Source organism: Pinus tabuliformis, chromosome 9, assembly GCF_031772625.1.
Source record: "Pinus tabuliformis cultivar Carrire ecotype Pingquan chromosome 9, CPIR1, whole genome shotgun sequence".
Taxonomy (NCBI): Eukaryota; Viridiplantae; Streptophyta; class Pinopsida; order Pinales; family Pinaceae; genus Pinus; species Pinus tabuliformis.
In genome coordinates this window covers 1,865,329,451-1,865,345,775 of record NC_142307.1, presented here as the reverse complement: position 1 = coordinate 1,865,345,775, position 16,325 = coordinate 1,865,329,451, and positions in this window count along the sequence as shown.

The window sequence follows — 16,325 nt, the reverse complement described above, 5'->3', positions numbered from 1 at the left end:
CATCACCATTCATACATCTAAATCAAGTCATACACCATGATCATACAATTATCTCAACAACTTCCTAAGATAGAGCTCGTTTTTGCACACAACACATAAATTACACCCTTTATGAGGTAGCCCACCGTTATGGTTATGGTTCTAAGATGAAAAAACTTATAAACATATAATTATGAAAAAAACTCATGAAATAACTAATCAATATTGAGTGATATAATATCACCTTACATGATCATATCAGATAACCTACAAAAGGATAGAAAGACTACATCCACATAACTCAAGAAAATTATAATAATCACATATATGCAAGTTAGCTAGTCAATCGTTATTAAACAGTGAATCATGCATCCTTATATAATGGCACATTATTAATCATTGGACATGAATCCAATAAGCCATATTAATATCTGTAGGCTAACATGGATAATTCAAGAATATTTACTTTAATTAGTCTAAGATGGTTGGAAACTAAAGGAAGGATTTCCACTTTCCTCCCAACCATAGGCTAGCTACACTGCAACCTTGCTTGTAGTTGAACACCCTCAAGTTGGATCCAAAATATAAGGAATTTTATCACACTAAGGAAGTTTACACCAATGGTTTGTTCAATCCACTAATCTTCATATAACCCACACATGTTTATACAAATAGGTTCTCAAACATAGTCAGAGGAATTGTTTCCTAGATTCACAGAGAACATACTCAAGGTCATAGAGCACAAACTCCAGCTTATAAATGAACAATCATCCTAGTTATTCCCTTGATCAACACTTTCATACCTCCACAACTATACATGTTTCCTTGCGTCAGTGTTGAATGCCTTCTAATAGTAGCTAGAACTAGTGTATACTAGTAGGCTAGGACTTGAGTCGAGCCCCCAAAATCTCTCAAAGAACTTCCCCCTCTCTCCCTCCAGCTAGTGTTATCGCATCTTCTTTTCCTTTGAATCCTTTCATATCCCTCTATGAAAGTACATCCATTCCTTTTCTTCACATCCCAACAAGAAACATCCATTATTTTCCTCTGTCCAATCCTATCTTTTCTAGGTTTTGGGTGGTGGCTTGCCATTTCCTTCCTCTTCAGGTGTGTATGGACCTATTGACAACACAGAATAGGTACCCAAAAAGAAAGAAAAAAGTGCAATCCACTAGCACACCACCAATAACTGTGTCTTTTAATTTAGTTGGTAGGGGTCATGGTTTTAAGAAATACAGATGGGTAGCAAGCCTGCCTCAGACCAAGGATCTGTAAGGCTATCTAACCTTCAATTTCATTAATTGAGTAAAAAGAATAATAAATATCATATTTTAATCATAGGTTCAGCTTGTCGTGGTCCTTCCACACTGGCATTACAATCACAACCATCATTACAATAAGGAGGGGTAGAATAGGGGGATGTTACACTATTAGAGTCAACCAAGGTCGTCAACTAAATTCAAGTATAGTCAAACTTAGTCAATGAAAGATGATAGTCAACAGAATTTAATCAAGTCAAGAATATCCTTCAAACATGCTCGACTACAGTTGACCATTGTAAATTATAACTAACCATATTAAGACATTGCAAACCAAAGTCAACAATGATGAATGAAAATCAACTATTGTAAAAAATCCTCTACATTTACTTAATCACAATCAACCATAATTAAACATGGTAAAAAATTGTTTAGCCATAATCACCCTTCAATAATAGTCAACCATGCCCAAACATTCCCAACCGTAGTCAAACATGGTAAGCATACTCAACTATAGTAAAATATGTCAATTATAATCAACCAAGGTTAAACATAGTCAACCAAATTGTACTATAGTCAAATGTAGTTAATAAAATTTTATAGTCAGTGAAAGTCAATCAAGTTAAGGATGGATTTTAGAGATACTAAAGCATAGTTAACAATAGTCAATTATAATTAATAATATTCAGACATGGTCAACCAAAGTAGAAAAAGATGAGCCAACATCAGTTATATTAAAAAATGATCTATCGAAGTTAGTCATAATCATGGGGGCTTCACTCAATAGAGCTCTAACATATCATATGTATTCATGGCATACTAAACATTACGCTTAATTTGACTACATATTGGAAAATACCTCTAGAAATCACGTTATTTAACCCCTGCCACAAACCCAATACACCTTCATAATTTAAAAACTCCCTACTTTCACTAGATATTGTAAGTATTAGTTTTTTCATTAACTTTTTTATACTGCTTTATATTTTTCTTTAACTTTGAACTCCATTTTTATACCTGCCAATATGAAAACACTTTACCCCCTATTATATGCTCAATATATTATGTCATATTTCTCTTAATATACATCTCCCAATATGAACGCATGTGGTATGTCATTGCTCCCTAGTGAAGCCCTTATGGCCATAGTCAACCATTATTTCCCATAATGATACATGATCAACCATAGTCAACTAACATGGTCAACAATAATTAAGTATAATTAACCATTGTCAAACCATCATAAACTATAGTCAAATATGCTCAAACATTTTCAACCATAGTTAACCATTGCTAATCATGGTCAACCATGGTCAATAAAAATTAAGCATGGTTAAACATAGCTAACCACAATTAAATACATTAATATCAATATTTTTATTTTCATAATAGAAATTTTGAGAGTATAATATTAATATAAAATAATAGTGTCAAAATTATTTTATTATTTTAATTTATTTTTTCTATATTACTAGCACAACCACATTAAACGTGATTGATATACCTAGATGTGCACTATTTTTCATCTTCAAAAAATTAACACGATCTATTTGTTATATCAATTTTTTTTAGTGTGTTTGTGGTAATCAAAAACCTACTTAGGTAGAAGGATTAATATACCATAGTTGACTTTAATTGACTATGGTTAAATAAGTTTTGGAAGGATTAATAAGCCATAGTTGATTTTAATTGGATATGGTTAAATAAGTTATAGTTAAATAGTGGAATACAATATTTCACTATTCTCTCTTTACATATACTACCACACCCATATAAATTAAAAGGCTAAATAGACATCAAAACATTTACATTAATATACATCTCACATTGCCAAGATTAAAAAAATCGTAAAAATTAACTAAATTATAAATTTATTAATTAATTACGATTATTATTATTAATTATAAAAACAATTAATATATGACTTAAATATATATACATTTTATAAAAACATGTAACAAGATTCTTATTTTGGAGATTCATCTCCACCTTACCATGGAGAGCCTTAACTTGTAAATAGACTTTGTTACAATATCAAAGACCAAGGCCATAACTTACTAATACCACATGCCCATTAAATCATAAGTCACCTTCATATAAAACATGTTCATAACTTTTTCTTTTTAATTAATCAATTTAACTAAAAAAAGAAAAAAAAAAATACTAATTTTAAAATAAATCTCAAACATCCATTTAAAAATTTGAGAAAGCCCCATATTCACTACTCTTATTGATATCTCTCCTCCCATCATTAACCTCACCACGACGACATCATTAACCTCACTGCGACGAAGATAACTGAAGATAAATACTTCCCTGCCTGCACATGCCATTCTTGCTTCACATCAACAGGGAGGGACATGTCGATGACAGACTTAGGCTTATTAATAAGCCATAGCTTATGACTAGCTACTTCTACGTGGATGCCAGAGAGGACCAGAAGCAGCTGGTCTAAGATTAGGTCTTAGGTCCTACTATCCAGGGAGTGGTTGAAACCACCCTGATTGTGAGAAAGCCTATATGTACTAGGTTGTTCTCCTGATTGAATAATAGTGTATTGTGTGTATGAGTGTTTATACACTCTCCAAGTATCTCACCTGGAGAGTCGTTTAGTTAATAAACTCTATTTTTTATTGTGGTATCAGAGCTGCAGGAAGGAGAAGCCTGTACGCTGAGTTGAGGAACGCGACGTTGTTGCAGGGGGGCTGAAGAGTAATCACGTCGATACTCTTGGAGACTTCCCTGTTTTTTATTTGCTGCATCGTCGCAGGATTTTGGTATACCTCGACGATGCATCGTCGCAGGATTTTGGTGTACCTCGACGATGCATCGTCGCAAGATTCTGGTGTGCCTCGGCGACTAGTCGCGGATCCGAAGTAAATAGCTGCAACGATTGTGCTGGCTACATTTTTTTAAAGGCTGTGTGTACCTGGAAGCTATGTGGAAAACGGTGGACCGCGTTTTCTTTTGAGGAGGCTACCTATAGGAGGGGGAGATCGCCCTAGCCTTGCCACACAAGGAGCCCAGCCTTGCTATGTGAAGGAGCTGGTGAGCGTGGTGGACAGCGTTGCGTGTTGTGTGAGTCTGCTAGGGTGAAAGGAGCTTGCACCAGGAGGCATGTTCGTGTAGCAGATGCATGTTGGATGCCTGTAGCTGCGGTGATTCCGACAAGTTTGCAGTCCTTTTATCTTAGGAAGCTACGTAGAGGAGTTGTTGGGTTCTAAAGAGAATAGAGGAAACCGCGTAGCATATCTTTCTCCAGTAAAGCGAGACCAAGATAGGCCGAAGGGCACTGTTGGTAAGGAGGCACAACAGTGGAGGCCGAATTGGCTATTTGGTCAGATCTGCAGATAGAGGAAGAGGCAGAGAGGAGCTCACACTTGCCTGAGGGAGGCCCTATCATTTGATGGAGTGGAGGACGAATAGTTGTGGAGGAGAGATCGGCATGCCCAGATCTGCATATCGATCTATTGATCAGTTGAGAACTGCGGCTGAGGAGGCTTCCTAACATCGAGATCGTGGATCTACTTGTGTTTTTGAAGGCTGATCAGTGGCCTAATGTGGAGAATAGAAGGTTGCCACCAGAGGAAGTCGTGGCTGTGGAGCGCAGCAAGGTTCGCTATTAGATTGAGCACAACCTATGAGGAAGTGAATCCCATGGTTGCAACAGCAAAGGCAGATTTGTTTGAAACCTGTATGATAGGTACCTCTGACCACCGATCTGTGAGGTTTCCGTGTTAGAGGCCAAATCACTGCTAAACTGGGATGAGGCAGAGGAGATCGAGGAATTGTACAGGAGATGACTCGTCTTGAAAATCTGCCTGAGTAATTTGTGGCTCCGATTGACGTGTTGCTGGTTGTGGTGATTCTTCTTGGTGATTTTGCTTCCCTTCAACATATTAGGGTTTCCTAAATCAACAATCGTGGTGGTGGTGTGTATTGAGGTTTGCATAGAGGCCTGCGTGGAAGCTGAGGATGCTGGACTTACCCGGGAGCTGCAAGGAGTTCAGATCGAGCAGCGTGGAGCATGGATCTAGTGAAGCCCGTGGAGGTGTTTGACTAGCTTGGGTGTGGTTTGCTGGTTTGATAGAGTTGCAAGCTATTCATTATTTGACAGCTCCATCAGTGGAATATCCAATTCCATGGCGGTTTAAAGGAAACTTAATAAAGACCATACTGCAAACAGTCCCAACTGCAATCTGAAGGCTTATGACTAGCTGCTTCTGGTCCTCTCTCGCATCCACTTAGTAGCAGCCCACCGTGTTTGGTAGCCTGGGTTCTATGCTAAATATCTGTAGAGACTCTGTATGAGGAAGGAGTTAGCGGGAATCAAGGTATCCTCCTATGTTTTCTTTTTAGCCATTTGGTGGATGATTGGTGGATGTGCACAATAGTTAAGTGAAGCGGAGAGGCAACAGTTTTTTTGCCAACATTGAAGAACTCATCACCTGTTTATATTGAAATAGATTTATTCCATGTCTTAATCCATCGCTTGAATGTCCTTGGATGCCTCTGGTTCTTGGTATTTCTAGAAAGGTGGACCACAAGTTTGGATAGACCTTTGGCTCACACTATGATTCATACTATTAGCACTATGCGTAGAAGGTCAAATGGAAACGATCCAAGAGTTGTCGCAGATTAATGGCCATAAGATAGAAAGGCTACCAAGGAGGAGTTGATGATGTTGCAGCAACATATCTGAAAGTTTTTTTTTTAATGCATAAAAGCATGATTATTTTTTCTTAATTAAAGAAGGAAATATGGATGTTTATTTAAAAGTTTTTTGGTTCTTTAATTAAAGAATTTAAGTTTGCCCATTAAAGAAAAAGAGGAGGCAAAGAGCTGACCTATGCTACGACTGTGTGCACAAGGACGAGAAGATTGAGGCATTTTATTTTTTTTGGAATTTGAACTGGCTGCGTGATCTGGTGCCGGGAACATCTATTTGGAACACAAACAGGAGAGCTGTGGTCTTCTGAGTGTTGTCCAAACGTGGAACAAACCTACTCATAGTGGGCTAGAGAGGCATATTTGCCTGAAGAGGAGACTGATTGATCTGTCTGGGGAGCCATAAAGCCGGTGGAGAAAATAGAAGGAGAAAATGGGTCTTCAAAGTAAATTGAAAGAGTCTTGAAGAAAATTTAGGAGAAAGCATCAAAGGAGAATTGCAAAATATTGTTTTGCTGAATTTTGTGATATGTTTCAGGTTGACAGTGATGGACCAGCTGCTGATCAAGATGCAAATTTGGAATTTGGTGAGATTATTAAATGGTTAATGGCAGATTTACCGTTTTTTCAGGCATGAATTATCAAATATGGGCAAATGAAATGAAAACAGTACTATGTAAGGTAAATTTACTGGATTATGTTGAAGATGTTATTAATGATAGTGGAGATGCATTAGTATTAAGTCTTATAACATTAGCAGTAGATGACAACATCAGACTCAACATAATATATGAATATGGAGAGATTCTTAGTGCAAAATTCTTATGGGATGTTTTAGAAATGAAATACTGTTTGAATGAAGGCAATGACGCTGAAGATATTGCTTTTGAAAATGATCCCATATTTGATTGTGAAACTGAAGATGTAATTATGGGTGATGAATGTGTGTCTCTGATTGAAACTTGTGATGATGAAAACAAATCTATTATTGTAGAACCTGAAATTTTACCAGATGCAGAAATTAAGTTTGATGAGACTTATATACCTCATGATGAGTGGATTAATTTGATGATTGAAAAACATTTTATTGATAAATTACCGTTTGGTGAGAAGGAAGGCGTATCCTCACATACAGATCAAATGTAAAATATGTCTGCAGCAATAGAATTGAGTGAAGAGGCTGAAGGCATAACTATGACAGCAGAAAGGGATGAAATAGGGAGAGATGGAGAAATGAAAGCTCTCTTGAAGGAGCAGGAAGATAAAAGCAAATGTGGTCCTCTTTATAAATCTAACATTGTTCTTTGTGTAGATATTGGGAGGCAGGAAAAAGCAACGAAGTTTGAAGAAGAATTGAAGTTCCTTGAAGCATGGCTTGAAACACCATGTCTTTATGAAGTCAACACAGAAGTTGCATTAATGAATGGTGAAGACATCATCGCTAGTGTTTAGATGGTTGACACCGGAAATAGTGAGAAGGAAAATTCCCCTATCAAGCTTGCCATAATTCTGAGAAGGGGAAAAATAAGAATTCAAGTTTTCCTTCACAAGGGAAGAAATGAGGTGATGATACAACACTACCTCATGGCAAAGAAAGTGAAGATGAAGCTCCATCCACAAATGAACAAGTATGGACTCTGCCGCAAGAAGACAAAAATGAAAACCTTTGTTACCAAGTTGTTTCATGTTTTAATTGTAAGCCTCGCTGAGACTGAGACCAACAGGTGTATGTTATTGTTTAATACCCTTTCTCCATTAAGAGGGAGTGTTAGAATTAATGGAGAAAGATAGAGTTAGTTAAGGATAGGATTAAGACTCTAAGATTAGGTCTCAGGTCCTACTATCTAGGGAGTGGTTGAAACCACCTTGATTGTAAGAAAGCCTATATATACTAGGTTGTTCTCCTAATTAAATAATAATGTATTGTGTGTGAGTGTTTATACACTCTCCAAATATCTCTCCTGGAGAGTCGTTTAGTTAATAAACTCTGTTTTTTATCAGCATGAATTTTACACTCCCTAATATGTAAATAAGGCGAAGAAGAACCGAGTATTATATATATATAGCAAAACCAAATAGGAACCGGCCCCGCCGCGCGGCCGTAACCTTCGAGTCAAACTACGATCTAGAGGTGAGAATGAGCTAGGTGTGGGCCGGTATTTATCCATCTAGAGGAAATAAAGCGTAAAAATAAAACGACGTTGTCGGTAACCATTATCAACTTCTCTAGAGAAATTCGCCCAAGCTCTAATTGATTACCGAGTACTAACCATTGGAGGAGTGGCTCTATCAGTCATGTCATGGCTGCAGTTAGTTCTCTGCCCAACAGTGAAGAAACCCGCATCAGCTGGTTCTCTGCCCAACATGAAGAAACCCGCACGAGTAACAGTATATTTAATGCTATTATACCATTTAATGCTATTATAATTTTGTGGTAGTGTAAAGATTATGTTTTTTTTTTTTCAAAATTATTAAAATTTAGGTTATATTTTGAAAAATTCTGGTAAGGATTTTTGTAAATTTAAATAAAAGTTGTTAAAATTCATAGTAAGGATTTTTGTAAATTTAAATAAAAATTGTTAAAATTCATAGTTTTTGGTATTGTAAAAGTCTTTCAGGATGCTGAATTTATTTCCAAAACATAATTCAAGTACCATCTCTATAAGATTTTTTGAAATTTTTTTACCTAGATTTTGTTCACTTTTAGTCGGACAATTCCTATTCCTGTAATTTTTTCATGAAATTGAATGGCCTCACAACAACTACTCACGAGGTCTTCATCGGCTTCACCGACATCACATTATGATGATGATGATGATTAACGTTTGCTAAGACCAAATAATGATCTATCGGACCTAAAAAGACAAATTATTTATTTTGATTTAAGATTTTATTCCTATGCTCAAAAAGCTTGGAGAGAAGCCTCCCGACTTCACTATAATTTTGGCATTGTAAAAGGCTACAAAGGTCAGTATTGTAACAAAGGTTGTGAAATTGAGATCTAATGTGGTTGTATGCAGGGCACTCTAAGAGGAAGTGGTTTTCATCTTGGATGCTCCTATTCTCACAAATATGGCAGATCCTTTCCATCCATGGCGTTTTAGGAACTGCCAAACGGCCAGTTTCACTATGGAGCTCATGAGAATTCGTTCTAATCTTTGCTATATTAATTTTCTTCTTTGAGCTAGTTAAAATAGAGAGATACTTTTGATCTTCAAGGGTGGGGTTGATGACCTTCTTATAATAACTTAATTTTCTTTTAGACGCTAAATCTTTCTAGTACCACAATTTTTCTTTGAACTTAGAAGTAACAATATCTTTAATGTTATTTATGTTTTGCAAAGCATCATTCTCATTGATCTCCCAATAGTTTAACTCTCATTGATCTCCCAATAGTTTAACCAGGCCCTTGTGTCCTTATGCCATCCTCGTTTAAGCCTTAGGTGGTTTTGGCTCGAATTTAAAGCTAGCTTAGGAAGTCTATGATTGTCTATGTTATTGAGCTTGTGCTTGTACAACAGAAACCTGAGCATAGGAAGTATATAAGTGTTACCTAAACATTATAAGTTCCGAATTTTTTTGAGAGTTTTAATTAGAACCGCTTTTATTAAATGAAATCTTGAATTTTATTAATTTAAACAGTCATAATTTTTGGTATTGTAAAAGTCTTTCATGATGTTGAATCTATTTCCAAAATATAATTCAAAAATTCAAGTACCACCTCTATAAGATTTTTTATATTTTTTTACCCAAATTCTGTTCACTTTTAGTCAGACAATTCTTGCTCCTGTAATTTTTTCATAAAATTGAATGTAGGTCTTCATCACTTTTAGTCGGACAATTCCTACTGTAATTTTTTCCTGAAATTGAATGGCCTCACAACAACTACTCACGAGGTCTTCATCGGCTTCAGCAACATCACATTATAGATGTGTTACCTAAACATTATAAGTTCCTAAATTTATATTTAAACAGTTAAATTATAAAAAATTCACAACTCAAAGTATGATTCTGATCTAATCTTCCTATCTCTATATTAATCATTAAATTCCTCTCGCCTAAAAATCCACTGGAAAAACTTCCAAAAAATAGCATTATAGAAAAATGCGATTATATATATCAAGATTGATCAATGCTCCCGTATGGCCACTGCGATTATATATATCAAGATTGATCAATGCTCCCGTATGGCCATGGCGACCTAATGCTTGCGTCATGCATGACATATGCCACGTGCGTGCTATATTCTTAGACGGCACTGTCCGAGAATGATGAGACCTGCCAACGAAGATAAGAATGGTGATGAGATTTGTAAAGTGAAGATGAAGTTGATTCATTTCGCAGGTTGTAAGTGGACGCTCAAAACGATACTGTAGCAATGAGGAGGACCGAATGGAAATCAGATTACACAGCGACAACCATTCGAAGTTACTTTGCTAATTTCCTGGATTGACTCGCAAGTGACGGGCCAACCTCATGTTATCGCAGTATAGATTCGGATACTTGGCAGGGCCCGCGGCCACAATCTCAACGTCCCTGCGATGACTCGAATCTGGCCGGCCACTAACGCTAAGCTCATGGTCTAGATTAGGCAATTCTTATTTTTTACTCTGTAGGAATTTTAATGCGGTTTGAAATGGGGTCGGTATAAAGCGATACAACATGTCTTTATTTTTTTTTCTCTCTTATCACGCGGCGTGTTGTATACCCTTATATCGACCCTATGTCAGAGTGCATTAAAATTCCTATAAGATAAGAAATAAAAATTGCCCTCTAAACCCACCTGCCCCCACTAACAATTTGCCGTACCTTTCCAGCGCTGAACATTTCACTGGTCCATTTCTGTAGTGTATCATCCTTATTTAATTTTAATGGAGCTGCAGTTAACAAAACCTGTATTTCTAACTCGATCATTAACATCGTCGGTGATCATGGTGGAGTGAACTGCACTGAAACGCAATCATATAGCCACTTTAATCTTCATCCATGCAAGATTGCTCCCATAGACATTCTAATCTCTTCTCAAAAGGGAGAATTTGTATTTAATATCCTGACTCATGACAAATTCCTATTATTATGGTATTGCAACCTTTTTTAAGTACCAAGAAAGCCAGATTCATTGAGGCGATTTTTATTTCCGTCATAATTTTTTAATTAATGTTCCCTGACATGTGGAGCATTAAGGAAATATAACCCGAGTTGTTTTTTTCACTTCCAGCTTTTTCAGCTCGCGTTATATTTCCTTAATGCCCCTCATGTCAAGGGACATTAATTAAAAAATTGTAGCGAAAATAAGAGTAGCGGATTCATTGATCCTGTAACAAGTTCCTTCCTTTACACGGATTCATTGATCCTGTAACAAGTTCCTTCCTTTACATAATCATATGTATCACGCATCACTATCCTACTGATATGTGATACATATGACTCTCATCTACACGCCGGTTTAAGGATGGCCCTCCACTCCACGGATAAACGATACTTTCTTTCTCCACGTGATTCTTATGTTTTTACTTCTGTGTGAAGATGGGTGCTCGTTGGAAGTCAAAACCGGGCACATAAATATAACTATTATTTATCTGCTCGACCATTAACATCGCCGGTGATCATGGTCGAGTGAGCTGCACTGAAACGCAATCATATAACCACTTTAATCTTCATCCATACAAGATTGCTCCCATAGACATTCTAATCTCTTGTCAAAAGGGAGAATTTGTATTTAATATCCTCACTAATGACAAATTCCTATTATTTATGGTATTGCAACGCCTTTTTTACGTACCAAGAAAGCCAGATTGATTGATCCTGTAGCAAGTTTCTTCCTTTAGATAATCATATGTATCACATATCACTATCCTTTAGAAAATTATAACTTCTTTTTTAACCAGGGTCCCTTTATCATAGTTTAGTTGTTAAATTTGTATGGAGGACAAGGACTAACGACTCTGTTCTTTCGGGGTGCATGAACGAATGAACACTGTTCCCTACCTAAAAGGTAGGCCTTGAGGGCAGGCAGCTGTATCTTTTCTTCTCGAAGCCCTTGTGCCATGCATCTAGAAATCACAAGGCCCTGTACCCTGCCGGACACAAGGGGCTATCCAAAGGTACACTCAAACCAGGGGGGCGGCCTTAACAACGGTGGCTCACTGGGGGTCTAGAATACTACTGTCGTTTTTAGGGATCCTACCAATGACTCTATACTGCTACCTTTGCTTTTCAGTCTCGATTAACGGCTTAAACTAGTGCTTAATATACTACTGAAGCTACTAGTGCTGCTAGTGCTAGCTTTTGGTCTTCTATATAAGATGCTGTCTACTATGATGCTTATGGATACGGAACTGCTACTTTCACTCCAACTAGGTATTATGGATATGAAACTGCTTACTCAACCGACTCAACCTAATCAAGGCTCCTTCTATCCTAGTTTAGTTGTTAAATTTGTATAGAGGATAATTATTACTGGTTGCTATTCCCCATTCAAACTAATTCATCACTTTTATTTTTATTTAAGGAAATCTATGCCACTTAGAATTATTCTTATCTTGCTGGTGCTCTATAAGAGAGTAGGCACTCACCCTTTCCAAATGTCTCTAAGTCTTATGGTTAACCTATTTCCTTAAATCCCATGAAAACTACTTCTTAACCAAACAAAAACAATTTTAAAATATATTTTTTTACATTATTCAAATATTTCTTCAATTTTTTATAAATTTATGTTCACTTTTACTTTAAAGACAATTAATTTAATATACAAATCATTAAAATAACTTAAATGTCCATTTTTCCAAATATTTATACAAACTCTCTTATTTATATTAATATTGTTTATTTTTCTATTTTAAAAAATATTGAATATTATTTTTTTTTATTTTTATTTGTACATTATTTATTATTTAAATTTATAAAATAAAATAAATAACTATTTAAAATACAATTAATGAACATTAAAATCTCGCAAAGTCATGTTGCTTGAGTAGGACAAAGGCTAAGTCATCTGATTTGTTTGTTTTTATTTTTCCCTTTATATTTATATATATGTCATGAATTAATATATATAATTTTTAATATTTAATATTTTTTTAACATTATAATTTATTATTATTTTAGTTATAAATATTTTGTTAATTGAATTTAGTTTAAGTGAGATATTTGTTATTGTTTTTATATAACTTCAAATTTTATAAGTTGTAATATTTAACATATATTTATGATTGACCTAGTATCAATAACTTCACTCTTATTTTCAGATTGAAAAAAATATTTAGATTTAAAATTTTATAAATTGTAATACTTTTAACATATACTTATGATTTACCAAGTATCAATAAGTTCACTTTTATTTTCAGATTGAAAAAGGTCTCTAAATGAAAGGGAAAAAAATTTCTTTCCCACAATAATCTCCAATACCCACAATTTCAAAAACAATAATTACACTAATATTTATTGAACACATCTGAAAATTTAACCCTTTAAAACTATTTTATAATATATTAAAATGTATACATTTTACTCTAATATAACATATATTATAAAAATAATTATATTACATGTTTGTATGTATATTTTTATAAATAAAATATAGTTATGGAAATAATTTTGTCAATTTAGTTTTTATGGGCATGGATTTCTCTTAATTCTATATCTATCAAGGGCTTAGGGAGATTAAGTCTCTTTTCAATCTAAAAGAAGTTTGCACTTCAAGATAGTTGACTCCTCTTAATTCCATATATATTAAGGGTAGAGAAGGACTAAATCTCTTTTCACTCTGAAAGAGGTTTGTCTAGAGTTCCGATGTATCTATTTTGGTTGTAATATAATAATAATAATAATATCCATTTTCAAGGTCACAGCCAAGCCAAACACCAAATTGGTGTATGAGACCCCCTTGTTTGTGGGACAAGGGACCCACCTCCGCACAACGATTTGACTACTAAGTCTACGAAGGCATACATACTCTACCCCCCTCTGGTTTTGAACCTGTGACCTCTTAGGAAGAAACACATGCTATTACATGTCAGCTCTATATTAACCATTTACAAAATTACACATCTCTCTCATACCCTAAATTGGATGCCATTTATCAAGTTGATATAAAATTACTTTACATATAGTGACTATTGGAATATTTTATTTATGGTGAACATTAAAATAATTTGTTTGCTCTCTCTATGGGCATGAAATTTTAATTGAAATATTAATTAAGAGCAATGTTCAAATATTTTATTCAAATAACAGGTAGAAGTTACATAGCTATCTCATATTATAAAAGTAAAAATATAAGATTTTTGTTTTTAAATTCATTTTTTATTTTATTTCTTTATATATAAACCTGATATAAACTTATGTTAATTTAAATACAATTGCAAAATTAAAATTAAAGAGTTTTTTACTTTCAATTTATTTATCTCTCTAGATATAAAGTTGACATAAAATTATGTTACTTAATATGGAAAATGGAATATTGTATTTATGGTTCACACTGGTTTTTTTGTTATTAATATTTCATTTTTAAATATTCCACATTTCCTCAATAGTATGTTGTAATATCAATGTTATTTTAGAAGTCACCTGTAATCTCCTTGTTGTGTGGTGAAGGAATTACACATCCCCCTCATACTAAAAAGTACAAAGAAACACTTATGGACCAAAAAAGAAATTTTTATTGTCAATTGCTTTATCTATGTTATTAGTCCATGCAGAGGAAGGACTCTATGAATTGATTTTCCTAATGACCATTATTAGTTTAGCAGTGAACAATGCAAGTTATAATAAACAAATATTTATTTTTCAATATTATTAAAAAAATATTATTGAGACATTTGGTTGCACCATAACATCAAAGTCTTATTGCCTATTTTGTATAACACAATTCCATGTGGATAACTACCTCATATTTTTTTGTCATAATTTCTCGATATTTGTGTAGTGATTTTTCATTGTAAAGATTTATAGGAAAAACACCCAAAATTAAAGTCCTTTGAAATGCCTCATACTCAATTACTTCCCACCATAATTTAATCAAATATTTTCATAAAAGATGCGTAAGAACAACATGTAAATCCATATACTTCTTAGGAGTTAATGCCACTCTTATTTATGTGTTGTTTTATAATATAATATATAGGAGTAGAATCTAAATGTGTGAACATAGTAGTGTTTACTACCCATCAAAAGTTGTCCATGCCTTCGGCCCTTAACAATAAATTAATTTCCCACATAATATATCAATTTTCATTTTTTCTAAAAGATGGTAGGGACTCTGTAACATCCAGAACTATATAACAACAAAAAAAAAAATTCACCATATATAGCAACATAATTATCTTAGGATTATACATTGTTTAATGTCTAGGATACGATGTCACCCACAGTCTACACATGTTATATGGACCTGGGGATGTGGCATTGGGTCCCCGTTGGACTCCACTGCTCTCTGCTACTGGCGACATTTAAGGTTCTTACCTTGGGGATGTCTACCTCATTAAGGCGAGAGAGAGACCCGAGGTCCTCTCCGTCTGGATCACTGCAGAATCCATAACTCTAATTAACTCGACAACTCTGATATTTTATGAAGGTTTCCATCTGGTGAAGTCATGGTCATTGGATCTCAGGTGATCTACGGTCCTGGTTTCTGGAAAACAATGGGTAGGGTTAATACCCTTTTGCTGTGAAAGTTCAATCATTTGAGCATGGTGGATGATATCCATAAAGTGCCATAAATGGGGTCATTTTTGTTGCTATATCGAAGGAAGTGTTATACCACCATTCAGCGAGAGGCAACCATTTGGCCCATTGTGTATGTTTATCAGATACAAAGCAACGAAGATATCCTTCCAAACATTTGTTTACTATCTCTGTTTGCCCATCAGATTGAGGATGATAAGATGAGCTATGCGCTAACTGAGTACCAAGACAAGAAAATAATTCTGTCCAAAAATTTCGAGTGAAAATGGGATCTCTGTCACTTACAATAATCTTTGGGTTTCCATGTAGCTTTTGAATTGTTTCCATAAATGAAGTAGAAATTGCACTGGCTTTAAATGGATGTGATAATGCACAAAAGTGTGCATACTTGGTAAGTCTTTCAACTACCACCATGATGACACTCTTTCCATCAGACTTGGGTAAACCTGTGATAAAATCCATTGAAACCTCCTCCCAATGTTGGCTTGGAATGGATAAAGGTTGTAATAGACCCGGTGTCTTAATTGTTTCAACTTTATTTTGTTGGCAAACCAAACATTCCGCCACAAACTTTTGAATATCTGATTTAAGGCGCTCCCAAAAAAATTCCTTCTTAACCCTGTGCTAAGTTTTTAAAAATCCTGAGTGGCCTCCTAAGGGAGAAGTGTGCAATTCCATAAGAATATTTTGTTTTAGCTGGGAATTCTTACAGAGGTATAAGCGATCTTTGTACCA